Genomic DNA, 27,575 nt, shown 5'->3' on the forward strand with positions numbered 1-27,575 from the left:
TGCATGGTGAGGGGAATTTGACTTTGGGGTTCTGTGAGTAACAGGGCTTTCCCCCTATAAACTGAATGCCTTCCTGACTCCTCTGTGTCAGAGAGATGCCCATTAACTGTTGGCTAATAGGAATAGCTTAAGGGACACGGGTGGCGCTGTGGGTTAAACCACAGAGCCTAGGACTTGCTGATCAGAAGGTCGGCAGTTCAAATCCCCATGATGCGGTGAGCTCCCATTGCTCGGTCCCAGCTCCTACCAACCTAGCAGTTCGAAAGCACATCAAAGTGCAAGTAGATAAATAGGTACCGCTCCGGCGGGAAGGTAAACGGTGTTTCCGTGCGCTGCTCTGGTTTGCCAGGAGCGGCTTCATCATGCTGGCCACATGACGGCTGTACGCCGGCTCCCTTGGCCAATAAACTGAGATGAACGCCACAACCCCAGAGTTGGCCATGACTGGACCTAATGGTCAGGGGTCCCTTTACCTTTACCTAATAGGAATAGCTTAGCCACTTCACAGTTTTCCCATATTGCAAGGCCAAGGAGCAATCACTCTGTTGGGCATCAGTGCTCTGTCTGTATGACGTGAGATGCTTTATGGAGGATGGTTGCAAGGTGCTGAGAGGTGTTCAGACATGGTCTTCCCCTGTTTGCTGTGTTCTCTTACAGTGAATGTCTGTGTCTGGAGGGCTCTGAGAACAAAAGTTACCCACCTGTCATGGTTATTCTGTGTTTGAGACTTGTGCTCCCTCTTGCATCAGTGTAATGTTACACCAGCACAGCAGCAAGCAAATCCCAAAGAAGCATAGGATTCTAAGTAAGGCTGTCTCCTGCCACAACCACAACACTATCTGGTTTTCCTCCTTCCACTGGCAGTGTGTCACTGTGTAGGAGTTTCACCACCAGTCAGCTACCCCAGCACAAGTTTGGATTAGCTGACCCTTGGGATCCCTTCCAGGTAGATTTCCCTGTTAGCCACTTAGGGCTCAGTTCACATGCCCCTCCCTCCATTGTCTATAAGATGTTGTGCTGATGACCCCACAATCCCCCTTAATCCAATGCCATGAGTCAGAAGGTCACAGAAGATCCACTGTCTTCTTCCTTCTAGCAAAAGTGCTGAGATGGGAAGAGAGGAGAAGATGAGTTCAACTCTTAACATTTTCACTTCACCTTGCAATTTAGTTTTTAGAAGTCCATGTGAAAATTTGTCAGCATTTTGATGCAAATTTCAAATACACACATTTTTGTATCTAATTTTGTGGAATATATACATTTTCTATGTTGTTTTCTCAAAAATATGCATATTAATGCACATTTTACCCCAGGATATGCACACATTATTCAGCTGGAGAACTGCATTGCACAGTTCAAAAACGGGCAGAATTTGAAGGCTTTCTGTGTTCCGGTTCTGGCATGGTTTTGGAAAGTGAGAATTGGAGAACTTCTCATTTAAATGCCAGCTGCATCAATTCCCCCCCCCCAAAAAAAAACCTAAGAATGAATGAGCAATAAACAGCTCCCAGACATGACAAGTAGACCTATGGCACACTCTTCAAACAACAGCAGCCTGTTGGAAGAGGTCAGGCAAAGGAAGTGCACAGATAGCAACGAATCATTGTCATGACATCTCAGTCATGGCCAGCATCGAGATCACTTGAACAAATGTAGCTGTAATCACTGCTATTGATCCTACAAGCTCCATCTGCCTCTGACTTCAAGAAACTGCATGCCCCAATAAAGAAGGGGATTCAATCATTTCACCCTCTTGACAACCCCAGGCCTTTCACATTTGCCTGCCCTGGTTTTTGAGTCCAAGTGCCACATCATGCAACACTGAAAGGCAGGAGGATTAGCTCAGCAATATTACTGAAACCCTGCTGCTAACAATGGGGCATTAAGCTGTAAACAAATAATGAGAACACTGGGAAAAGGAATGCAGACAAGAGATTATTAGGCAATAAATTATCAATGCGCCCAAACTGCTCCATGTTATTTCTTTCTCTCCTCCCACACTGCTTGCTCTAAGGTCTCAGGAATGTGACAATTATACAAATTAAAGAGGTTAAGTTTATTAAAGTCCCTTGATTCTTCCTTTTTTTACTGTTTTTTCCCTTTTAAAAAAAATAATAATCATAGAGGTAGCTGATTGCGGGAACATCACAGAATAAACTACTTGGCTGAAATAGACTGAGCACTCCGACACCATGCCTAGGAACTCTACCCAAATCCACCAAACACTTGCTGCTTATGGACCCCCACCAAAGGCTCAGACCTCTCCACTCTGGCTCAGAGTGTCTTGGAGCCCACCTGCCAGTCTGTGTGCTCCACAGGCTGCTCCTCCACTGCTCTGGGCAGCTAAGGAGGTGCTCTGGCACCTCAGTGGAGAAATCCAGTTGCTGGCATGGGCCATCGCAGCAGCCCTGTGGGGGCCCCTCCCCAGTCAGCTGGCAGCATTATTAGAAGTCTGAGCAGTGTGCCCAACAGGGCTCCAAGGTTACAAGAGATGGGGGGTGCCAATACAGCTCCTTGCCTAGGGCACAGGGTCAGGGGGCATTGGTACAGCTCCTTGTCAAAGGTGGAAGGCAGCTTAGGCGTGCCTTCTGTCCACAGAAAGAAGAAGAAGAAGAGTTTGGATTTGATATCCCGCCTTTCACTCCCTTTAAGGAGTCTCAAATTTCCCTTCCCTTTAAGGATTCTCCTTTCCCTTCCTCCCCCACAACAAACACTCTGTGAGGTGAGTGGGGCTGAGAGACTTCAAAGAAGTGTGACTGGCCCAAGGTCACCCAGCAGCTGCATGTGGAGGAGCGGAGACGCGAACCCGGTTCCCCAGATTATGAGACTACCGCTCTTAACCACTACACCACACTGGCTCCAATCAATGTGATTATCAACCTCATGATAATGCCCCTATATTCAGGACATGCATTGCAGAGAGCAGGAGAGAGAGAGAGAAAGGATTGTCCTGAGAAGACATCATAGGGAGGCTGGTCAGACCAGGATGAAGGGTGGGAGGAGTTTATCATACTGCTCATTGCCATCTAGTGTTTCCATGCGCTGCTCTGGTTCACCAGAAGCAGCTTAGTCATGCTGGCCATATGACCCGGAAGCTGTACGCCGGCTCCCTCAGCCAATAAAGCGAGATGAGCACCACAACCCCAGAGTCGGCCACGACTGGACCTAATGGTCAGGGGTCCCTTTACTTTTTACCTTACTGAACATAGACCTGTTGAAATGAACAACCACAAAAAACTCCAGTTCATTCATTATGATATGATAGGTTCATTCTGAGTAAAACTAAGTTGACTGCAACAACCCAAGCTGCTTCTTTTCCTTGCCAAGGAGAGATAATGGATATGAGTAGAGACAGGAACAGAAAAGCTCACAGGGTGTAGAACTGAGGTGATGGGGGAGGCTGACTCCTACCATGGAGGCACATTGAAGATAACCTCGGTACAGCAGACTACTTCAGAGTGACATTCTGGATCAGTTCAGGGAGTGCGAATGAAAGCTATTAAGTAGCTTAAAAGCAATAGTGAGAGAGGTTGTTGCCCCCCGGTAGGGCTCTCATTATATGAGAGATAGCGGAGGAGTGAGTGGGCTGCTAGAAGTAGGACAAAATTGGAGTAGAAACTGTTGCTAAGACCATGTGTTTGAATGCCCTTTGTTTTGTACCTAGGTATTAGTAATACTGGAAATGTCAATGTTTGCCCTTGTATATGCTTTCCTTGTTGAACTGATGGCAGAATTGCTAATTTGTTGTTTATTGGGCCTGTTTATATGACTTTGTAATTTCTGTACATTGGTTTTCCCCTCTGTTTATCTTTACTACTTTGATCCCTGCTCTGCGACTGAAAATATCCAGTGAAGAGCATGCTATAAAAAAACTATAAACAAACAAATAAAACACCATTCGCTTAAGCACAGCGAAGAAGGATCTGAAAACTATGCCCACTTCAAAAGCCTGACTGGAAAGTCTACAAGGAAAAGGCTTGCCGCTGAGGTGTCCCTTGAGGGAAGGCAATTCCCAACAGTATGTGATCTGTCCCAGGCAGCAGGACCACCAACATGGCAAGGCCAGAAAGAGCAGTGGTCAAAGTCCTAAAGGCAAACAAAGAATATAGACTAAAAGTCAAAGAGTGAAGGTAAGACTGTTGCTCCAGTAAGCAGCAAACAGAGACCTGGCCTTAAATAGGAGTGCAGCTACATTTAAGCTGTTGAGTGGAACCTCTTACTCTTTAAAGCATCCAGTCTCTTTTAGGAGCCATGGGCTCCAGCAGCAGTGTGGAGGCCTTTGGCTTGAACCCTCAGAGTCTGAAGATGATAATAGGCAACATCTTCAAGCTAAAGAGGCATTGGCATCATGTGCTGCCTGGTGCTGGAAGTTTCAAGGAGACAGAGATGCCACAGGCTAGTCCAGAATGCACATGTATTGTAAAGGCACTGTAAATTTTACTTGAAATAAAAAGGATGTGTGTAGAATTGAAGAACTGGGTTGTTGATGCCCCGATTCCTTAGTTGCAAAAGAAAAACAGGTGCAATGTATCAGACACTTCTAAGAAGTCACAGAATTACATTTTCTGGATTTTATAAGGTAGTTCTAGACCAGATGTAAATGAGGATATGTACCAGGATATGTACCAGGAAATCCAAGGAGCCCAGCTGTTCCAGACAGACTAGAGGACCTTAAGGATACTTCTATAATTTGTCATTAGATCTACCTTTTACATTTGTTTTGCAAAAACAGCTTTGTGTTTTATCAAGTGCCCTTTTTAAAAACAGCATAGGGGGAAATTTCTTTGAAATACAAAACAGATCTGGAAGCAAAGTGCTAATGATTATCAGTATAATTTCTGGTCTTGTTTTAATTAGGCACTTTGCAAAGCCCTGCCTGTGACTCACAGGAGCAGTTTTATCAACTGGTGGTACCATATGTGTTATAATCATAATATAACGCACAAGAATTGGAGACAGAAGTTAAAACGGTTGCAAAGGGCACATCTTTTGGACAACTGCCAAGAACCTCATCAGAGAACTAAAACATCAGCAGAGGGGGAAATGGAGAGTAGTGTTTAGATCTCTGTATATTTCTGTGACTGGCTGAAGAAGTGCACCAAGCCTACGGTTCTCGGGCTTATTTAAAATTGGATGCAGCCTAGTATCTCCTGCTCAAGAAGTGCTAGGACTACTATGGCAATTAAAACCATGTAACATGTATGATGAGGTTAGGAAGTTGAATCATAGTTCAGAAAATAATTTTAGCCTCCGGAGCACAGGTCATCTACATTTACCTGGCTCTGCCTCCGTAGCAAGTGCCTTGGTTTGGGATACACCCAGTGAAGTACTGAAACCACATACAGTGGTAGCCTGGTTGTCAAACAGCTTGGCTCCCGAACAAATCGGCTCCCAAACATTGCAAACCCGGAAGTGAGTATTCTGGTTTGTGAACATTTTTTGGAAGCCAAACGTCCAACGTGGCTTCCACTTGAATGCAGGAAGCTCCTACAGCCAATCGGAAGCCACGCCTTGGTTTTTGAATGGTTCCAGGAGTCGAATGGACTCCTGGAATGGATTAAGTTTGACAACCAAGGTACCACTGTAACTCATGCCTGTTCCAGGTTTTAGGGGTGCACTGTGTGGACTCTGTTCTTCCTTGCCACTTCTCACTCCTGCCCATTCATGTCAATACTTCTTCTGAGACCAGTCTCCATGGCTGGCTGGAGGGAGGGAGAAGGCAAGTAGAGCAGATGCTGGTCCTGACACAGCTTGTTCGTTAAGGCCCCCCATCTGCATACATTTAAAGTTGCATCGTTGCAGGGTGTTGGACTAGATGGCCCTTGGGGTCCCTTCCAACTCTGGGATTCTATCATATCACTTGAAACAGCTGTGGCTTGCTCCAAAGAATCCTGGGTAATGTGATTTGTTAAGGATGCTGAGAGTTGTTAGGAAATCCCGTTCCCTACACAAAGCTACAATTCCCAGTGTTCCCTGGGACTGTTAAATCCTCTGGCACTGTAGCTCTGTGCAAAGGAACAGAGGTCTTCTAACAACTGTTGTGTAACACACAACTGTACCCAGGATTTTGGAGGGAAAGCCCTGACTCTTTGAAGTGGTGTAATAATGCTTTAAATGCATAGTGCAGGTGGGGCCTAAGAGATCACAGGTAGAAACTGCAAGAGAGAAGAGCAGAGGAGAGGACTTAGGAGAGGGTTGCCAACATGGTGGCTATGGGTGCAATGTTAATATTGAGGTCTTGCCGTACTGTGTGCAAAATCTCTTGCCCACTATCCACTCCCTGCATTCTTGGTCATGAAGTGGTGAGAGTGGTTACTTTTTTCTTCCTTGAGCAACTGAAGTAGGAAGTTGGAAGAGTGATGCTTTCTCCCACTTCCTCTTTCAGATCTATGTGTTTTTCAGGGTTAAGTTTGATTATACTGAATCGAACCTGCACATACTCAGATTGCTTAGAAAAGCGAGAGGTTTCGAAGGGGAGGAGGACAGAACTAAACAGAGGGGAGTGGCTACCACAGCACTCAGAATTTTCGTGTGCCTATTGGCAACCCCTAGCTTAGGGAAATAAGAAGTTTTCTCTCTATTCAGACTGGCAGCAGCTCTCCAGGTTCCTGACTAGGAATGGACCGATCTGTCACTTCTGGTTTCTCACTTCCTCATTCTCTCCAATCATAAGTTCAGTTCATCACATTTTCTGGTTCTTGTACCCACTGCACCCTACTGCATCCCCCAACACCAAAAGGACCCTCTGGGAAATTATTTAAATTTTCCATTTGCACAGGATATCTCTGGATCCAAGCCAAAATCCATGAAAACTCTGCTAGCTATGGGAGGATTCACACACTCACATAGCTGTTTAAATCCTGGTGAACATGCACTCATTAACACTGTCATTTCCTTTTTGCACCTTTCTCAATAGCAAAGCTTGCCTGTTCCCCCTCAGACAAGTATATCTTCAGCACAGATTACCAGTTTGCAAATGATTCTGTGTAAATCAAAGGGGACTAATATGCAACCCTATTATGCACATTTCCAATTACGTATCAAGTCAGAAGCTACAGAACTAATCATCTCTGCTATTAAACCGTCCGCACTAATATATTAATAATGGTTTTCAAATGTTACTGTGCATTATATAGTAACTTCTTTTTATTACTACCGTAACTGTGCTTTGATGCATAGTTTATTCTATATAGGTTTGAAAAGAGCAGAGCAGTTCAGAGAGAAAGCAGGTAACCCTCCTAAGTGTAGTGTATAAACACTCTTAGAAGCTTAGAAGTTATTGGTTCTGCTCTTAAAATAGGGGGACTTCAAGCTGGTGCCAAATGTATTGCTCTGGTTTCCTTTAGACCACATCAGCCAGGCCAAGAGGGGGTTTTTGTCAGGACCTCCATCCACACTGCCCAGGCTTGTGCCCCAGGAAGGTCACCGCAATCCTCATAGTGAAGCAATTTGAATTCACCACCAGAGGCACACCCCATTGTCTCTCGAGATAGTCCTATACAAAAAGTGTTGTATAGGACTTGGCACACTTGACTACAGAGAGAGACATGCATTTTGATTCTGGGACGATATGGGTATGTTTTTCACTTTAAAAAGTGGAACACACACACACACACACACACACACACACACACTTCATAGCTCCATTCCCAGTTCAGCTGTTGACTTATTGACTGCTACTTTAGTCACAGGTAGAACTTCCTTGAGGTATAAATTCTGCTTGACACTTTTACAGGGAGGGCGTCCCAAAAAAATATTGTTAGACAGCTGGGAGTAGGTAGCAGCAAGCATTATAAATACCAAGAACTAATTCATCTTCCAACTTTCAAAGGGGAAAATTAAATCACTTAAGAATGCCAAAGCCTTCAAAGAATTGGACTTGCTTGCATGACTGCAGGGTTTCCTTTGCAGTGAGCAAAACAGCACAGATAAATTAGCCTGGATTGGTTTTCACTTGCATTTAAAAATGGCATTTACCATTTTGCCACTAGTGGGGTAAAAAAGGATTCCAGGTAACCACAGTAAGATCATGAGCAACTGGTGTGCTTTTAAAAAATTGTTTACTTATTAAATCCATAATTAGAAAGCAGGTCATTAATGCCTAGTGATCATCATAGTAGCTTTCTATTCTACGCAGTGATTTCAATTCTCAGTGGGGATGGCAAACAAAAGAACACTATGCATTATATTTCTCTAATGCAACTTAGCCTTATTAGTTTTGTTCTTCCATTTTTTTCTTTTGAAAGCATGCTTGCTACTAAGAGTGATTCTATCAAGAAACTGTGGTTGTTAGCAGAGCAAACCTAAAACAAGGAATTTATTTCATGGGCTTTGATGCACATAAGGTGCCAGGAAAAACCATTATTCTTCTCCCAGATCTTTGGCTAGTTAAACAATCTATGACTTTTTAAAGAGGGTGGGGTAGAAGAGAGAGAAAGAGAGTTGTTTTGGTTTGTTATTATGGTATGCATTTTTGTGATCTTCAGATGAAGGGTGGAAGAAGAAGAAGAAGAAGAAGAAGAAGAAGAAGAAGAAGAAGAAGAAGAAATTTTCTTCTTCTTTGGTGATCACTCGTAGTTGAATAAGATTGTCTTCCATAAACACGGTCAACAGTGACTCCATAAGTGACTGTGGAGGCCAATTCTGAATCCACACATCCTTCCACAGTGTGGACATAGGTTTCCGGGCAGGAGTTGATCACAATGACGGTTTGCCAAATGTGCCTCCCTCTTAGCTCATTTCTCATTTTTGCCCTGAGTTTGTGCTTCTTCAAATTCCATGACACCTTCGGTAAAGGCTGTTCTCCAATTAGACTGCTCGCAGGCCAGGGTATCCCAGTTATCGGTGCTGATACTACATTTTTTAATATTTGCCTTGAAAGCGTCTTTAAACCTCTTTTGTTGTCCACTGGTATTTTGCTTTGCATTCTTAAGTTGGGAATAGAGCAGTTGCTTTGAAAGATGATAGTCAGGCATCCGAACAACATGACCAGTCCAACAAAGTTGATGTTGAAGAATCATTGCTTTGACACTGGTGAAATTTGCTTCTTCCAGTACACTGACATTAGTTCGCCTGTCTTCCCAAGTGACATGTGAAATTTTATTCTAGCATAGAGAACAGCATTCATTTCACTGGAGAGAGTTGATCTGTGCACACATTCCATTGCCTGCATGGGACTCTTGACTAAAATAAACAGGGACCTCCATGAATACAAGGAGTCCACAAAGACCTGTGAACATCTAAAAATCTTTAAATCAGAGTAGGAGTGTCAGATGAATCTGCTGAAAATCAACTAATCAAGCTGATTTTCTTCTGTTCACACAGTCACCCCCCCATCAAAACACGTACTCTTACTGTGAATGCTTTTCACCTTCATTCTTTACAACAATTTTTTAACATACAAACATCATACATAAATAGATATGTAATATGCTTTGCAGTCTACATTATTTACATATTCACTGATATCTTATTGCTGCTGTCCATACATCTACTGTATCACTTTTTTTTCTTTTTTCCTGAAGTGTTATTTGTTGACTTTAGGATTGCAATAAACAACTTGCACAATTTGGAAACATGTCTACTCAGAAGTAAGTCCCACTGACTTCAATGGTGCCTACACAGTGCTTTTTTTACTGGGGGGACTCGGGAGGATGCATACCCCTAAACATTTTGTGAATCTAGGTTTGGCCTCATTGAGGGGCAGTATTTCAATATGAGTAGGAAAATGAGAGTACCCCTAAAAAAAATTTTAGGGGAGAAAAGAAAAGCACTCGGCCTATACCCAGGTAAGTGGAGTTAGGATTATAGCCTTAATCCACTTCCTACTGTGTATTTTTAAAAAATCAAAAACTGAAATGCATTGTTCATTACTATTTTTACATAGAAGGAAATGGTTTCTTTTGTAACCTGTAGACTATCCCTACACTTCATTTAAAGTCTATGGACTAATCTACACTCATCATTTAAAATGTTATAAATGCGTTATTAAAATATGAAACAAGAGGTCACTGCAGAGCAACGAGCCACCAACAATGGGAAACTCCTATCAAGCTTTATTAAAAAATATATATTTAAAAAACAGTTAACAGGTCAATGTAAATCCAGCCCAAGTCTCTTTATCAAACTGGGAAGAACCACCTGGATCTGCCTGCTCATTTTTGATCATCCATCCATCCTTTAAAACTTTGTTTTAAAATATTTGTTTTAAATGTATGTTTCACTGCATAACAAAGCACATAAAACGGAGCAGGTAGGCTTGACACAAAATGTAGAGCTTGAAATTTTATTAAGTGCATGTTTTTCAATAAACAGAGAATCAAATGATAAATTTTGAAATTTATTTCCTAGGCTTCACTAAAGCATTGCCATTAACACAAAATCATGTTTACTACAAACATAAATTAGCTTGTGCATTTTGTTTCAGTAGCCACACACACACACACACACACACACACACACACACCATTTTCTGACTATAATATGCACTTATGTGGGGATTGCAGTCAGAGAAGGAATTATATGTGGTTAAATGTCATAACAAGAGTGAAGAGGTAAGTCATACAATCCAAAATATAAAGTGGAAAATATAAGCAGAGTGCTGAACTGTTCCTCCTTGATGTCTGGGTGAGAGAAATGAGACAAAATTGTGTTCATACTGAACTGTGAAATCAAATTAGCAAGATAAGCTGCCACCCTAACCTTACTTACCTGTAAGTAAGCCCCACTGTATTCTGAGTAGAATGGCAACCATATATAACTTTCTGAGGGGCCACCAACTTTGTCTTTAAAGTGCCACAAGAGTCTTCATTTGTTTTTCATTTGTTTGTTTGTTTTGCAGGAAAATTGCTAACAAAGCTACCTCTCTAGAAATGTATTAACTTTTGAACATGAACACACAGAAGGTAATTCATTTGTAAATAACTGTTGATGGCTGAGATGTGCACACCTACTGTGTGCTATTATATGCATAACAAATATGTATATTTCCGCTTCAGCAGGTAACGAAACAGAAGAAAGAGTTGTGCAAAATAAATCAGTAGCTGTGGAATGGAAAGTAGCAGATCAAAGAATGGAATGAACTGTTCATCCCTAGATCAGTACTGGCATACTCCAGAAACTGGTTAAACTCTCACAATCAAACATTTGCTTTGCTAGATGAACACCGTGCCCATAGTAGCTATTTTGTAGTGAGTCATGGCACTGCATTCCTGAGATAATGGGGAGCCTACTCACAAGGAAAGGGGGAGTAAATGCATAGAAGGCAAAGTCTACCCCTGCATAAAGATGAAAATACCTTGTTTATGTTCATGTGTTTTCTGTGGAGGAGGGCCAGGCATCCCTGTCAAATAGGTATGGAGATGAACTGGCTGAAGTTCCTGTTCTTTCTCTGTTTCTGGTAACTGACTCATAGGGGACAAGAGGTTTCTTGTATATACCAGCAAAGAAATGGCTCTTCAGAGTCAACTGGCTACAGCTTGTGCTTTCTCCCATTCAATCCATTTCTGCAATACACAGTGAACAAAAGGATCCAAAGCCCTCATCTGCTAAATGCATCAAGTTTAGAGAACATCCGAATGTAAACATCTTCCTAAGAGTCCAATTATACCTGCAAATATCAGTCTTATGGGCTTCCTAGCTAAATGCTCTTATCTATTAAAGACTATGAACTGAGCCACAGCAGACAAAGGAGGTTCAAAAACAGCCATAGGACAGAGCCAAACAAATTGTAGCTATGCCAATGGTTTAGGCCGAGGGTATTTTGTTTTTGTTTTTGTTTTTTTGTTATTAAAGATTTCTTAGTCTACAAAAATAGGTGCATTGTCTCTTTTTTCGAGTTGCGTTTTCTACAGATTATTATTATGATTGGCAGGTGGGTGGCCCCATCCATGTGTCAAAGTTAGTTCATGGAATAGGGGAAGTAAAGATCTGGCCCACCAAGCAAAAATGGTTCCCTCGCCCTGTGCTATGGTGTCATGGTAGACCTAAACTTCCTTTGTTTGGAATCCCAGAGTCAAAATTCAGATTCAAAAGACCTTATGATGGAGACCTGCACTTTTTTGGTTTTTGTTATTCCATGTTCATTATTAGAAAGTAAATCACGAATAGCTTTAAAATACTTCCAATCCCATCAGTGTTTGGAACAGATTTTAAAAGTGTGCTGGCACTTACTTCAAATGGCAGCTAGCTTCACATGCTGCCTGAAGAAAATTATGGTGATTAAACCCTGACATGCAAAGTTAGCTGAAATGGCTCTTAAGTAAAGGCAACATTCACCAAGTTGGTGTCTAATGGAAAAAGAAAAGAAAATTAAAGTAGCCAGAGAAAATGACTGAAGCAATTCAGGATGGTAAACTAAGCTTGGGGATAACATTTTCCCACTAAATGATTTTCATAAACAGAATGACTTACAGGGAAAAAATAAATAAATATGAAATGTATTGGTGGTTAGAAAAAAATAGGTATAAAAGGATAATTCACGGATGCCAAGACTCAAGTTTGGGGCAAGTACCCTTTGGTGAGAGAACTCCAGCAGATATTTAAAATTGCAAAATATGCAACAAAGCAAAGTGTGGAAATATAGACTCTTTTAAAAAATGCCCTTGTGAGTTCCAAAATATGCCCTTATGAGTTCCAAAAACTTCCCTCTTTTCTCAGCATAGGAAAGACCACGTTTGGTAAGTTAAAAAATGATTTACTTAAAAACCCTTCAAAGGGCAAATTCATACAAAGTTGCACAGGCAGTAAAACCTAGCTTAGATGCAATATGGGGAAATTTCCTAAATTATTGTTATAGAAATTCAAGAGAGGTTTGCTAGAGCCATGCAGTCTGAGCTTGGAGCAACCAGCTCAGCGCTCCTCACACATTGAACTTCTCAGGTAGACTGGAGGGTGAACAATAGGCTTCATAGCCCAGTCCCTCCTAAGGTGACCATTAATTAGACTTAAGCATGTTGGTTATATGAAGTTTGTTATCCCACAAAATGCTGGTCATTAGATAGAAAAAAGTGAGATGTTTTCTTTTAAATAACATTGCAAAGTTGCTTGTGTGACTAAATGTGGGGTTTTAGCAGTGCTTTTCAGGCTTTAATCTTATTAAGATGGGTTAAAGTCACTTTGCTAGGCCCGAGGCTAAAATCCATCTTAAAAGGTTGCAGTTCAATAAATTACCATTCCATAACTGTGCATCTTAATCAAATTGAAGATCATATCTAGAGTTCATTACCATAACCATGTATTTATTTTCTATTAGCAAAGTGATGCCAATGTTCCCAATAGAGAAGCAGGACCCCAAGACCCTTATTTTCCCCTCAACAGGCATGAGAGCAGCAGTTTCCTTAACAGTATCATCACTGGAAAGAAACAGCTACACCAGGCATATAGTATTCAAATACTAGCAAGTGTCCTGGAAAAACTGGACCATCCATTTTTTAATCACAAGAGAATGGCGGTTACGGTTGTACCTTGGAAGTTGAACAGAATCCGTTCCTGAAGTCCATTCGACTTCCAAAACGTTCAACTTCCAAGACGTGGCTTCTGAATGGCTGCCGGAAGCTCTGTTGGACGTTTGGCTTCCAAAAGAACATTAAAAAACCAGAACACTCGGTTTTCCATCGTTCGGGAGCCGGAATGTTCGACTCCCAAGGCGGCCGGGAGCCAAGGTATGACTGTATTCCGGTTGCTGTGATCTCGCACAATTTCATGCCATGCCCCCCCCAAAAAAAGTGTTTTACTGTGACCGCAGTCTCGCTCAGCACCCCAAAACATGTGTTTTGGGGCCCCATATCTGAAAAAAGCATTTTTCGGGAGGGGGGGCCATGGCAAAAAACGATGTGAGGTCAAGCCAGCCAAAATGGCCACCATACTCTCACAACAAAAAAACTGGAAGATGGCCTCCAGGAAGGTGGTGAACCCGAATTTGGCTTCAAAGTGTTGGGGGATATGCATTCCTTCCTTCTCCAGCCACAACTCCAGTTTTGGTGGGTGGTATTAAGACCCTGTAGTAGAATGGCTAACACTCAAGACATGTAACCACATTTGTTCTCCCACTCAATGACACAAAAGTGGATTGTAAAAACATGTACCCTATTTCAGGGTATGTTTTTTGGGATGTTTTATATCATATGGTCATCCATACTATTTAGATGGTGGTTTTTATCACTACTGATGCTGGACCACACCAGTAAGGAAGAAATTGTTCCCATTGCTCTGTTGGAAAAACGCCCTAGGAAGGCTGCAAACTTACCCAAGTCACCAGAGCATTCCCCGGTGGCTCTCTCTGGCTGTAAATCTTCTTCAGTCCAGAGTGGCCAGTAATAAGCGACTCTTCTCTCCTGAAAAGAACACGCCAGTCTTATATACAGAGACTCCATCAGTACGTCTGTGCTCTCTGAACACCAGTACAGAACTGTGACATACACAGAAGTGAAACCAACTTCCATAGTACTCAGAAGGAAGAGATAACACAGACTTCCTTTCTCACGCTCTCTCAGACACTCACATGATGTATACAGTACAAATCATAGTACCACTTGCTGGAGCAGCTCAGATAGATAAAAATCCTAACATGCTCCACACAGTGATAGATCTTGGGGTCTCAAATTTCAGCAGTACCCTACATGGCACCAAAATTTGGTGCCCGCCTCCTCTCATGCTCCATTCTAAATAAAACTGGTCATGCTCCCTTAAATCTGCCTCTGCTCCACACAGTGTTGGGTGGCATGGCTGCTCAGCAGCACACCACTGGAGTCTGACACTCCAGCCAGCATGTCTGTGTTTCAATGGCCTTACTGCTGCCTTGCCCCTCCCCTCTGCCTCCTATTAAGTAGCTGTGACATGACCAGCTGGAGGTCAGGTGAGCACAGCAACCCCAACACACCATCTACCTGTGGGAAAACTGGCTGACCCTTTCCCACCGCTTAAGAAACACAGAGCTTTGTGAACCAAAATATTGGCTAATGGCATGTGAGAAGTGATGACCAATCAGCATGAAGTGATCAAGGAACTGTGCTGCACCACAAACTCAATGTTTTCTTTGTTTCAAAAAATACTGTAAATTAGATTGGCCCAAATAATGTATGAGACTGCAGTCTCTCTTTCCCTTATAGAAAGGCGCTACAATCAGAGGCGGAGCTAGCTGCTCTGGCACCTGGAGCGGCACACATGCTGTGCACCTGGGGTGGGGCTAGCCGCCCGTGGGGGCAGGATGAGCATCTCAGGGGGGTGCCACCCATGGTGAGCATCCCAGGGGGGTTACGTGAGGCCTTGGGTCCCATCCTCTCATTCATCTCTCAGCCCCCCAACAGCCTCCTTTGCATCCCCCGTTGCCCCAGAGCCTCCCCGTCACCCAAAGGACTCCCCACCCCAGAGGCCTCCCAAGACAAACATGGAGAGGAAACAAGATGAAGTGGGGAGACAGAGAGGGGGGCCTTTTCCGGGCTGCTCTAGGGAACCCAGCTCACTCGGTCCCTTAGCCCTTACATGGCTTCGCCACTTGGGGATTCCTGCCCAGGGGAAACTGCTAGATTCAGGACATGACTCAGCAATGCTCAGCTAGACTCCCACGCTGGGAAAGGGGCATACATAGGGGCCAACTCTTAGGGGCGAACTCCTCAGCTCCCTTTGGGGAAGTGGTGATGACATATCAGAGGGGCAATAGGTGGGGTGGCTCAGTAGGTGCTCGGTTTTTTACACGGAGGCTTCCTAGCTCTCTGAGGCGGCAAGCAAGGAAGGTGCCTTTAAGAGCACATGAGAGGAGAAACAAGTCCATTTCTGTGCTGTTTTTCCTCCCCACTGAGATTGTAAAGTTAACCGAGCTGCTTGAGAGAAGAGATGACATGCGCCAACCCCCCCGCCCCATATCCCTCATTGAGGGAAGGGGTAAGGCAGTGGAGGAGGGGGGTGGGAAATAGAACAGCGCACTCCTGCCAGTCCAAGACAACACATGCACAGAAGTGCCATCACGTGGCCTCCCTGAGAGAAGGAGAGGAGGAGACGGAGCCGCAGGCTTGATGGTTGGTGTCCTGGAGGTTCTGGCTTGCGCTGACCTCTCCCCACTCTCAGCCCCCACCCCACCCCCACCCCACTAGGGTAACCGGCAGCAGCAGAAGGAGCGTGGCGGCATTGTTTGCCCAAAGCAGCTGCTTTCTTTCAGGGGCTGGGAGCGGGCATGTTTAGCTGGCATTTTGTCACACACACACCCTCATGATGGCACCCGGGGTGGCCCACCCCCACTGCACCCCCTTTCCTACACCACTGACTACAATGTTCCCTTGTAAGGTAGAGAACAAAGGATGCTTAGCCCAAATGCTAAGTCTGCATTTCCCCACTCTCACCATTACATTCTGTCTCCACCTCTCCTGTTTATGCCTCTGCACTTTGCATTATTACTGAAAATTTATATTCCCTTTGACATATCATTTGCCTCAGTCTGCATCCTCAAAATTGTCATGTCACTTTCGTTGCTATGGGAGTTTCAGACATAAATCAGAAGGGCTGCCTCCTCTCTATCAGCTGTGAATGGGTAATATTCTCTCATGCCATTTTCTCTCTTTTAAAATATCCCTGCACTTCCATACCACCTAATGGGGCACTTCCAGACAGCATATATTATTCATATCAAACAACAGAAGGTGCCTCTCTGAGAGCGCTAGCTGCCATTGACAAACACTTAAGATTACAATACAAAAACGGAACTGCTGATGGGGCAAAAAAGAAGGGGAAAGAATGAATGAGCTGCTGTTCAGCAGGTCAGTCCAGTTCATAGCAATATGGTCTTCTGGTTTAGATGGCTATTAATGATACGCAGCACAAATGAACTGGGCTGCACAATAACAAACCATCTCTCTCTCCTGCCTTGCAAACAGGATGGTGAACACGTCTCCACCAGTCAGTTCTCCCAAGCATATTTCTACCTACTGACCCATGGTAGAATACCCTCCAACATTTCTCCGATGAAAATAGGGACATCCCATTCCATAATGATGATTTTACTATTTATACCCCACGCTGAGCAGCTTCCAACATATATAAAAATATAATAAAACATTAAAACATTTAAAAAAATCTTCCCTATACAGGATTGCCTTCAGGCAGCTCGGAGGTCAGATAACTGCATATATAGGAGTCGCAAGGGAGGTGCAGTCCGCCCCAGGGGTGTGACAAAATCCCCCCGGGCAGATCAGTGTGGCGGTGCTCACACCCTTGATGGGTGGATTTTCGCAATTGGCGCAACTGTCATCATGACAATCCACCCGCTGATCGCAAAAATACACCTGGAGTCCCCCGAGTTATCATCGGGTGGCGCTGGCACCCCCAGGAGGATCAGGCACCACCGCTGGCACCCCCAAGAGGATTGGTGTGCTGCTGATGGCACCCCTGGGAAGATCGGGCACCATCAATGGCCCCTGGGTGCATGTCATGTTTGCCGCTCCATGTGCCCCAGTGGCTTCCTCCGCCACTGACTCCATACCTTCCAACATTTCTCCAATGAAAATAGGGTGGCGCTGTGGGTTAAACCACAGAGCCTAGAACTTGCTGATCAGAAGGTCGGCAGTTCAAATCCCTGTGACGGGGTGAGCTCCCGTTGCTCGGTCCCTGCTCCTGCCAACCTAGCGGTTCGAAAGCACGTAGAAAGTGCAAGTAGATAAATAGGTACCGCTCGGCGGGAAGGTAAACGGTTCGCTAGAAGTGGCTTATTCATGCTGGCCACATGACCCGGAAGCTGTACGCCGGATCCCTCGGCCAATAAAGCGAGATGAGCGCCGCAACCCCAGAGTCGGTCACGACTGGATCTAATGGTCAGGGGTCCCTTTACCTTTAAGGAAATGTGGCACATTCTGGGATAAAAGCAGAAACCAGGCATGGCTTCTCTAAATCAGGGATGTCCCTGGAAAATAGGGACACATAGAGTATCTGCGGTAGTATTATGAGCTATACATGGTTGGAAGGCCTGTGTCTGCTTCATAATGTGTACTTGTACCTTAAAGAAGCAATGCTATGGTTGCTCAATGCCACTCAGCTTCCCACTTTCTCTGCCTCTACAGCATGCAGAGAAAAATCTGCAAAACTCTTATTGCATACAAAAAGTCAGCATGGTGCTGCTTTCAGAAAACAATAGCCGATTTGCACCTCACTAGCATGCTGATAATAATTTTTCTTCTGCTCGCTTTTTACCAGCCATATTACATGACAACAACAAAGTCTATTGAAAACCAGTGAAAAGGGAATATGCTCTATTCTCCAGGTTTTTCTTTTTGTTCTTTTCTTTGTTTCTTTATTTATTCAATTATTTATTTATTTATTTATTTATTCATTCATTCATTCATTCATTCATTCATTCATTCAATTCATATACCGCACTTCAGCCAAAAGATCTCAGGGTGGTTCGCAGCATAAAAATACAAAATAAAGACACAAGAACAAGAACAAAACAAACCCATAAGCCCTTCCCTTCAATATGTAAAAAAAGAGATGCAAAACAGTAAATCATCGGCCTTCTCTCTCTCTCTCTCTCTCTCTCTCTCTCTCTCTCTCTCTCTCTCTCTCTCTCTCTCTCTCTCCACTAAATTGAAATCTTCCGAGGATTTCAGGTCACTTTTCTGATTAAGGACGAACAGAGGAAATATATTGAAGGTCACCACTGAGCAGTATTTCAACTGCATGTATGAAATTAAACGACTATTGGCTTGGGTTTACGAAACATGGAACCTCAGTGCAACAAACTGAAGTTAGTTGTTTGATTGCTATTTACAACATGCCTGACTAACCTTTATTAGCCCAAGGGTTGCACTGAACATTAGCCTCTCAGGCAGGCAGGTGAACACATCCCCACACTCGGCAGAAATGGGGGGGGGGGAGTATCAAATGAACACCTTATAAACATAAGCAGAGGGGAGAAGAAGGTCACACACAGCATTAGTAGGGTTTTGGCACCTGAAGGTAGTGCTGGAGTAAGAGGGGAACCTCTCTTCTGACCCCATTGTGGGATGGGAAGGCCTCTTCACATCTTTCATCAGGTGCCTGTTCTCCCCCTGGGGTGCCACCTTTGCAAGAGGACCCCCCCTAAATGACCCAAACAGCTAGCCAGGACTAACAAAAAAAGAGGAGAAAGCAGAAAATAGAATTCAAAAATTAGGTAAAAATCTGCTCCCATCCCTGATGTTTGCTTATAGGGATCCTGCTGTTGGCTTCGACGTTATGGGCATTCAGCTAGTTTGCCTTCCCTGTTACATTTTCTGCCTTTTTTTAAGGTCCCTCCTACAGCTCTGCTTTGCTTCTCCGTCCAGCTCAAATTTGTACAGCTGTTTCCACATGTGTGTTTGCTAGAGACTAATTGCCAGAGTCCCCCATGGATCCTTTTCAGAGGGAAGAGAGATTCAATTTTGCACTCGGGGCTGTAATGTACGCATGAACACCTCACATGATTATCTAAAGCAGGCAGGCTAATTAGGTATCATGAAAAAGGAGAAATTGTTTGAAGTTAGAGAGAGATTAAAAATGAAATGTGGCTGAACCAAGTGATAAGGCTCAGAAAGATGGTTATGCTCAGCTAAACTACTGGAGGCAAATTAGCATTCAGCATATCATCGCAAAGCTAAAATGACATCAAGGTGAGATGGCAAGTTTTTTTGGGGGGAGGGGGAGGTCCAACCTGAAAAGGGTTTAATGGTTTTTAGATATTCTCCCTCCCCCCCTCTTTTGTCACACTTTCATCTTAGTGAGTTTCTATAAAGCAGTTGCAAATATATTTTCCCCATGCCTCATATAAGGAGCTATTTATATATTACATGTCTACCCACATTTCCTCTGGGGAGTTAATAGCAGAGCACATGGTTCTTCTCTTCCCGCCCCATTTCTTATCCTCACACATTTTAGTTCCACAATAATAGCATTAGGTTAGGTTGAGAGATAGTAGCTGGCCTAAGGTCAAGTTGTGTGCAGCAGCTGTGAAGAAAGGCACATTCCTCGCTAGGGATCATTAGGAAAGGAATTTAAAATAAAACAGCATGAGAATGCCATTCTACAAATCTATGGTGCGACTGCATTTGGAATACTGTGTGCAGCTCTGTTTGCCATGCCTCAAGAACGATATTAGAGAGCTGAGTGAAGGTCTAGAAAGGGGCAACCAAAATGATCGAGGGGGTGGAGCAACTCCCATTTGAGACTTCTGGGTTTAGAGGAATAGTAAGTAAGATCCATTCTTAAGGAAATCAACCCTGAATGCTCACTGGAAGGACAGATCCTGAAGCTGAGACTCCAATACTTTGGCCACCTCATGAGAAGAGAAGACTCCCTGGAAAAGACCCTGATGTTGGGAAAGATGGAGGGCACAAGGAGAAGGGGACGACAGAGGACGAGATGGTTGGACAGTGTTCTCGAAGCTACCAACATGAGTTTGACCAAACTGTGGGAGGCAGTGGAAGACAGGAGTGCCTGGCGTGCTCTGATCCATGGGGTCACGAAGAGTCGGACACGGCTAAACGACTAAACAACAACAACAACAACAAGTAAGAGGGGGCATGAAAATTATCCACAGCATGGAAAAAACAGGTACAAATCTCTCTCTGTGTGTGTTGGATATCTAACAAAGCTAAATGTTGGAACTATGGGAGTCACTTTTTCATGAGACACCAACTCGGATGGCTTTAAAAGAGTTAGACAAATCCATGGTGGACAAATGCATGGAGGACAATCATCAGCTACTAGCCACAACAGCTGTGTTCTAATTCCATTGTCAGAGGCAGCATGCCTCTAAATATCATCTGATGGGAATCACAGGTAAGCAGAGCATTGTTGTATTCATGCCTGTTTCCCATAGGGATCTGGTTGGCCACTGTGAAAACAAGACATTGGACTAGATGGGCCATTGGCCTGATTCACCAGGCTTTCCTTAGATTCTTGGTGAGTTTTGTCGTATGAGTAGAGATTTGAACCTAGGTCTTTCCAAAGTTAGTCCAGTGTGGGATGCTGGAGGAATCCACACAGGACAAAATTATTATTTTTACCTTAATGGCCATATCAGCACCATACATTCAAAGCACTCTTATCACACTTTAACAAGTGTGGTTTCCCCCAGCCAAGCTTCTTAGAAACTGTAATTTGTTTTGCCTGCAAAATACATCAGGTTCAATCTCTGGCACCCCCACATAGGTCTGGGAAGGACACCTGGGAGCTGCCACCTGTGTAAAAGATACTGAGCTGGGTGGACTAACAGGTTTGGTATAAAACAGCTTCCTATATATAGTGACACCAGAAAAGTAATGCTAGCAGTTACAGGTCAGGGGATCTAGATGTGCAGCTGCTGTTTTTAGCAGTGGCTATACCAGGCATCCCCAAACCCGGCTCTCCAGATGTTTTGGGGCTACAATCCCCACCATCCCTGACCACTGCTCCTGTTAGCTATGGGTGGTGGGAGTTGTAGTCCCAAAACATCTGGAGGGCCGAGTTTGGGGATGCCTGGGCTATACATACACCATCTAGTGTGGCCTTGAGAGAACTCTCCCGCAGAGTATTTACAATATTTTCACCCAGAGCTAGGCAGGTTAGTTAGCGTGCATGGATGAGTTCCATATTCCGTAATTTTGAATATCTGCTGCTGAGTACATCCAGGAAACTGGAAATGCTCCATAATAATCATCGTTATTATTTTGTTTACCAAAGGCAGCCAGCCTGCAAGCTTTGAGGGTGCCCTGTGGAGATCTAGAGGCAAGAATGGTTAAGCAGAGACATTTCAAAACCCATGTAATTGCATAGAAAGTTCATGTTTGGCTATTGGCAAACACCTTTAGTGTTTTCTCATGGGGAATTCATTCACGGACACACACTGTTATTTCAGAAATTGGAATTCTTCATTTTGAGCCATGCAGCTTGATCCTATGCAGCGTTAAGCATGCTAAAACCCAGTGGAGTTCAATGGGTTTAGGCTCACCAAGCTCTGGGTAGGACAGCAGCCTTGAAGGCACTTTCCACCTCCCTTATCATTCATTCCAAACAGTAACTCCAGCAAATGTAACATGCATCCATGGGATTTCAGATGTTTGTCTAGGCAGAGGGAAAGCAATTGCCTGGGGTCTCAAGACCAACCATCAATATACTGTAGCTTTAACCAGAGGCTCACCACCCCTCCACTTCCTTGAAAGAATAAGAAGTGTTATTTGTGATTTAAATTAGAGTCTTCACATAACTGGAAAATGGCTTGCAATTCATAAAACATGAATAATATTGCATAATTTTCTCTTGCATCAAAAGCTTGTCTCCTTAGAACACTGTTTGCAAGCAAGAGAGGAAGCAAGTTTTTTTTATAAAAAAAAACAACCCTTCCAGCAATGATGAAAATGTGTGGTGCATTTGTTACTTTAAAATGAAATTAATCATTTTTTTCCAAAAGAATTAAAATGAACCTAAGGGTTGAAAGTGACTAGGATGCAGCCCCATTCATAACATCTTGTGATGCCGACCAGTGCAGCATGTCAAATGATTCAGCAATCAATTAGCTAACTTAGCAGAACATCATATGATCTAGTGAATCAGTTGACCTAAGATGCATCATATGGGTTCAGTAAGGGGGCTGGTCTGAATGCAGGAATACCAAAAAAGGAACTTTCAGTGCAAAAACTATTTAGGGCTGAGAGGAAAGTTACAAGTTAACTTGTTATATAATACTTATGCCTCTGCTAAGATGCCCTCCTTCTCTGCTGTCTGCTACTTTATGTATTTGGGAGTGTCACTGAAATCCTATGCCTAGGATCAAGGTGTATGGTTCAGATTAAGCCTTCACTATTCATACTATACCATTTCATATATGTATTGGTCAAGAGATGAAGATTTATTAGTGATAGAAGAGGAAGAATTAGTCTAATTCAACCCTTTGCAATGCAGGAATATGAAGCTGCCCATGGGGGTTGAACCTGCAACATTGGCAACAACAACAACACCATGCTCCAACCAGCTGAGCTATCTCAAGGCCCCAGAATGATTGCTAATCCCATACCAGGAGTAGAACCCAGTGCACTTGGGTGAAAACCAGGAATCCTAACCACTAGACCATATGAGAATGAATAATAAGAGCCAGTGGGGTGTAGTGGTTAAGAGTGGTAGACTCGTAATCTGGTGAACCGGGTTCGTGTCTCCACTCCTCCACATGCAGTTGCTGGGTGACCTTGGGCTAATCACACTTCTTTGAAGTCTCTCAGCCCCACTCACCTCACAGAGTGTTTGTTGTGGGGGAGGAAGGGAAGGGAGAATGTTAGCTGCTTTGAGACTCCTTTGAGTAGTGATAAAGTGGGATATCAAATCCAAACTTTTCTTCTACAATCCTATACAAGTCTACACAAAACTGAATGCCATTGTATTTGATGGTGCTTACTCCCAGATAGCAGGGATGTGGACCTTTTTTCTGTTGAAGGTCACGTTTGCTCGGGGATAATCTTTCAGATGCCAGAGGTAAGCAGGATCAGAGATCATAGTGGCACTCCTTGTCTCTCTGTGTTTCCCACCCCTGCACCAATTTCTCCTCTTTTGCTACCCACCTGAAATTAGGCTAAGAGAGGCATGAAATTTGATCAAGGGCAACAGGTTGTCTATGCCTGGCTTGTGATGGAGGATTTCAGCCAAAGTCACCTCAAGCAGATTTACCCATTTGCCCTCCACCTGATGGGCAACCTTGTCTCATGTTTGCTAAATGGGCACATCACAAAATGGGATTCTTGTGAAGACAGTTTTGTGATGTATGAGATGGCACAAATGCTCTCTTATATTAAATGAACAGTTGCCCAACACTCTGGCTTCACACAAGCCAGCAATGCTTATCATTATTCTTTTTTGCAAGAGTGTTGTTTGATTGTTGTTATAACCTTGAAATGTCTGAGGACCTGAAGAAAATGTTACCTTTGAGGTTAGATCTATTCATCTTCTGTGGCAGGTTCAGCAGGCCAACTAGGGTTTGATTTTGTTTTGATATTTAATGGCGATGGTATTAAGAAAATTCCCAACCATGAGCAGCTTGAGTCCATTTGAAAAGAAAAGCGTTAACGCTGACATTTCCCAAAGTAATCTTTGAGGGCCATAACAAGGTTCACTGCAGCACTGACTCTGCATGATAATGAAAATTACTGGCCACTTTAGTCTGATTTGTGTAAAATATTCCCAACATATTCCATCCTCTGAAGAGTGGAAAGGACAAGTGAAATGTCATTACCACACGGAATGAATGACTGCAGCTGAGAAACAATACTGGAGAAAGGAAGAGGAAATGACTTGAGATGAATTCTACAGATGACCAGAAACTCAAGAGAGATGCTGTTGAATATTAATGGTTACCTGAATGAGGTTGTATGCATATAACAATGTGTGACCCAGCAAGCAGGAACATGCACCAGCAAATATTTCTCCGGGACTGTCAGTGCTCACCTGTGAAAGTTGACATTCAACAAATTTTGGACCTTCTCATATATTCCTTACACCAGATTTCTGAAAACTCACCTAATGTTGATATTTTCATTTTAGTCCTGGCAGTCCCAGACAAATATGAATGTCCAAACAACTCAGGGCCAAAGTACCCATGGCATTTAACACCTAGGAGCCCTCCAAACATCATTTTTATCACACATAGATGGTCATTTGTGCCCACCATGTTTTCAGGACAGTTCTGCTTTCAATACCGTTTGCCCCTGGATGGGACAGCACACTGCTTCATTCCCAGTCAGTGCAGAAATGGCTTCAAGTTACAAAAAATAAGATTCCGACTAAACTTCAGGAAGAACTTTTTGATGGTAAGAGCTGTTCAACCGTGGAACAGATTCCTTTGGAAGGTGGTAGGCTATCCTTGGAGGTTTCTAGGCAGAGGTTGTATGGCCATCTGTCATGGATGCTTCAGTTGAGATTCCTGCATTTTAAGGAGTTGGAATAGATGACCACCTGGATCCCTTCCAACTCTACAATTCTACGATTCAATGAACTCCAAAGAACTGGTACCACAATGCTGAAAGCCTGCACCTGAGTCACAGCCCACAATGACCAAGCAGTTGACACACCTTCCTTATAAGCCTTTGAGGCTCGCCACCCACCAACCTTCTTTTTTATTTAAAGGACAAATAAGGACATGGCAGAGATTCCTACAATTATTCACAGCATGGAGAAAGCAAATAGGGAGGATTTTTCCCCTCCCTCTCCCATAATACTAGAATTTAGGATTTAGAACAGACAAAAGAAAGTGCTTTCTCACAAAACACCAGCACACAATTAACTTATGGAAATGTGCCCCGGTGCAAGACTGGAAAGATTTGAAAGGTGATTAAAAGGCAAGATTAAAACATGATTAGGCATTCACAGAAGAAGCTAGGTCTATCAGTGGTTATTAGCTATGATGACTAAAAATGAAATCTCCCAATGAAAAGGGTGCATACCCATAATACTAATTTAAAATACAGTACAGGCAGCCTGAGGCAGATGAATATGGGTGTATTCAGACAATGAAAATACCTACTGTAGCTGTGAAGCCTGGTCTGGGAGAATCAATGGCTGAACTTCCTTTTGGCAAGAGTATGGAAGGCACACACCTCCACACACTATTCTTGCACAGTGTGCTCTTCTTGGGTTTTTCTTTTTCTTTTTCATGTTCCACTTATTCTACTCATGCATTCATGCCAAAGAAGGCAATGGAGCAGCCCAGCTCAATTGTCCTTTAAATCCTCAAGATTGGGGATGCTAGTTAATCACCTAATGGCGGATTAGGAATAATTATTCCTTGGGAGGCAGTTCTGAACAGCTGGCCAGGTATTGCATTAATTGGTGTACTTTCGCAGGCTCTGAGCCAGCAGATTTTAACCGCTGTAAAATTCAGAGAGTAAACTAGATACCTTTGGTTTATCAGCCGAACTGTCACAAAGAAGACAGCAGGCGCAAAATGGATTTAAATAGGCTGCAATTTTATCGGTGTGAAAAAGTGAATAATTACGATTTTAATACAGCACCCCATTGTCTGCTGACACTCAGGGCTCTTTACAAAACTCACTTAATCTGACTCAAATTCAGGTTTCCTGTTGCTTACATAAAATAACAACATTAACTTGGAACTTGTCCCCATTTTCTCAAAAGTTTCATTCTCCTCTGAAATAGGTTTCTGCTGCTGCAGCTGTTGTTTTGCTTCGTTCACAGGATTCCAGTGAGTACAGGGTTGAGCTTAACTTGTTTGTTAAGGGAAGTGCCATAGCTCAGTGGCATCATTTCACTCTCTGGCATCACCAGCTAGGACTGGAGATGTCCCATCTGAAGAGGCACTGCTAGTCAGTGTAGACAGAACTGAACTAGATGGACCATTGGTCTGAGAAAGCATAGGGTGGCTGTTTTGTGTGCATTTCTTTCATTAAGAATTTATCCATTGATCTGCAGCCTCCTGGCTGCCTCTGCCTCCTAATTTGGTGAGGCGGGTAGGGGGATGCACCATGGGAAGAGTTACATCATGGTGTCATCTCCTGGACTTCAATTAAAGCACAGAAAGCCTGAGAGGCTGGCTAGCAAGTGCACTTGCTGGAGGGTTTGTGTGAGCAGGACAGAGTTAGTCTCATCCAGCTGTGGCCACCTGGGCACTCAGTAAAGAATCCGGTCAGACTTGAAGGTCGGGGGTCTTGTAGTTTATAGAGATATCATCTCTTTCTCCAGGCTCTGTGTCCAGCAGAGTGTTTGTTCCTGGCACTGTACAATTGGAGCACATTATGAATTCTGCTGGGTTACTGTCCACCTTGCTACCCAGCAGTCTCCCTGTCTGAGCTGACAGAGCTGGTCTCAGAGGCAGTGTTGATGATTTTCAGACTGCTAGTGTTGGGGAACTTCAACATCCACATTGAAACAGTTACCTTTGAGGTGACTCAAGACTTCATGATGGTCATAGGGTTGTCCAACATGTCATCGGCCCAATGCATGTGGCAGGTCACACTCTGGACCTTGTTTTCTTGGTTGGGCAATAGCAGGTGATCTGAAAGTGGGGGGTGTTGACATCCGTCCTTTGTCATGGTTAGATCACATCCTGTTGAGGTTTAGGCTCTCAACACCTTTCCTCCTCTGCAAAGGTGAGGAACTACCCATCTGGTTTCTGTAATGGGCAGGCAAGTGGTTACGGTAAAAGTGGCCCCAGCAACAGTAATAGTGGCCCATACTGGATTCTGGAACTTGCCTCAGTTTGTGGCATACTGGCACCCAACTTATATCAGATGATGGGAATTTAGAGATCCACTGCCAATAAGCAGATGAAAGTAGACTAGGTAGACATATGGTCTGCCCTGGTAGAAGCCAGAACCCACACAGGGCTGCCATAAGTCCAGAATTTTCTGGACATTCCCAGAATGCTGCAGCCGAAAGCAGTGTCCAGGCAGAAATCAGCTGAATGTCCGGGAAAATATGGATGTGTGGCAACCGATGCTGGCAGTGTCATTTTTGCAAATCTCCATCCATAATTTTTGAAATATGGCAGACCTATCACCACATGACTATTTGGATCATATCTCCTACCTTGTACCATAACCCCACAGTCACATGGAACAGCTATAGCTCCAGAAAAGGTCTGGTGAATGTCAAATAAA

Source organism: Podarcis melisellensis, assembly GCF_964234715.1.
Source record: "Podarcis melisellensis genome assembly, chromosome: 6".
NCBI lineage: Eukaryota > Metazoa > Chordata > Lepidosauria > Squamata > Lacertidae > Podarcis > Podarcis melisellensis.